Source organism: Hipposideros armiger, unplaced genomic scaffold, assembly GCF_001890085.2.
Source record: "Hipposideros armiger isolate ML-2016 unplaced genomic scaffold, ASM189008v1 scaffold_572, whole genome shotgun sequence".
NCBI classification, from domain to species: domain Eukaryota; kingdom Metazoa; phylum Chordata; class Mammalia; order Chiroptera; family Hipposideridae; genus Hipposideros; species Hipposideros armiger.
The window spans coordinates 1,210,301-1,211,972 of record NW_017731922.1 but is presented as its reverse complement, the minus strand read 5'-3'; the positions used below and the strand labels follow the sequence as shown (position 1 = coordinate 1,211,972).

The following is a 1,672-nucleotide window of genomic DNA, read 5'->3' as shown; positions in this document are numbered from 1 at the left end:
GACTGCATTACCGCCTTTGACTAGCCATCAGCCAATTAATGTACCTCCACCGAGTGAGCACTCAAATAGATGTAACCATTTCACAGAAACCCATCCAGAGAAAAAAGATTTTACAAGTGTTGTGGGGCTGCCACTCGGAAAGCCAATTTGCAGGGAGCCAGGCGTTGTGAAGCAGTTTATTATGCACGGCTGTCACACGGTGGTCCCTCGTACCACTGTGCCTGCCTCCAGAATGCCTCTGATGGCCACCAGCTGGCTCTAAAGCCCTGGACTGCTCTCCACCCCCAGAAGCCTGCCTCGGCCCAGCCAAACCCACCACCTCTCCCCAAATGGTCTCCTAGTTCGTTGGCTCCCATGGACCAAGGCCTGGCTTCCAACTTGGAAGTGGCAGTCAGCTGGTGGCCTCCCTGACATCTCCCAAAGCATTACAGCCCATGTGACAAATTATTCATGAAGTTGGTTTAATTTTTTTTTTTTTTTTTTTTTTTTTTTTTTTTTTTTTTGCTAAGACCAGTCAGAGTCTTGACGATGGTAGTGTTTGCCTGAGCCCCAGCACGGCTGATCCCTGCTAACAAGTCTCCCATCCCCATTCAAGTCCTGCAGAGCCAGCCAGCTCAACCACTCACTAGCCAGCCTACTTTTGTTCCTGGTTTAATGTCATAATTGTTTGCCACTTAACAAGCTCTCCTCTGGGCTATTCAACAGGGGCCTTGGAAATGGGGAGGGGGAAGCAACCAAGCTCCAGGAGGGGAACCGGGGAGAGAGTCTGACCCAGCACTGGGGGACAGACATCCCAGCGAGGTCAGCTGGGGAGATCTGGGGGCCAGTTCCAGTATGGGACCACCTGATCCCACCTCAGGGCCCCCAGCGGAGTGGAGAGGGGAAGGGAGGGGGTGGAGGAGGAGAGTCGAGGACCCCAAGCCATGACCTGCCATTGATGCTGGGGCACATCAGCTCTGTCTGCACCGTCGTAGAGACTGCATGAATTCGCTCTCCTATAACAAGTCCCAGAATAAACACACAAGAGACAGAACTGCTCCTTAGCACAGGCGTTCCATGAAATATTGCCTGCGAGGGCTGGGACCTGTCTGGTTAGCCACTGGATCCCTTGGGCCGGGCACAGAGCAGACAGCAATAAATACATGTGCAATGAGTGGATAGACGGATGGACCGATGGAGTTTGCGGCAACGCCTAGCAAAAGTGACCACCAGACCAGTATCAGTCCCCCGTCCCTTGTCCCCAAGTACCTGCAGGGGCCTCGCTACGCACAGTAGGCTCTCAACGACCACGGGCGGCTATTGTTACAACCACCCTCACCCCTCGCACCCCACCAGTCCGCTTCTTCGCCAGCTACTCCGCCGGCAGCCAGCAGCGACTGCAGAGCTGGGGAAAAGTTTCGCTGACCCCTCGGCCCCAGTCAGGGTCCAGCGCCCCGGCGGAGGCCCCTCCCAGCGGCGCCCGCTCGGCGGGCAGGGCCGTGGGGGTGCCCAGCCGGGGCCCCCGCACCCGCCAAAGGCAGCCAAAGTAACTTTGCGGGCGTCCGTGCGAAGCGCCGCGGGCGTCACCCCGCGCCTGGAGAGGGTCCCGGCCGCGCCCCGCGCGCCCCGCTCCGCCCGCGCCCCGGCCGCCCCCGGCCCTACCTGGCCCCGGGCTCCTCTTCGGCGGCCGCGG

At 58.9% G+C, this 1,672-nt stretch overlaps 1 protein-coding gene across 3 annotated transcripts in view; it reads right to left on the bottom strand.

Annotated features, from left to right (window-relative positions):
* The window catches only part of MPPED1 (metallophosphoesterase domain containing 1), an 83,703-nt gene that overhangs the window by 78,997 nt on the left and 3,034 nt on the right, over positions 1 to 1,672 (bottom strand). Inside the window, exon 1 of one of the 3 annotated variants that reach the window (XM_019623977.1) lies at positions 1,642 to 1,666. The exons of the other annotated variants lie outside the window; for them this stretch is intronic. The gene's annotated coding sequence lies outside the window, so the exon portion shown is untranslated. Of the gene's footprint in view, positions 1 to 1,641; positions 1,667 to 1,672 lie in introns of those variants that run through there. 3 annotated transcript variants of the gene reach the window in all.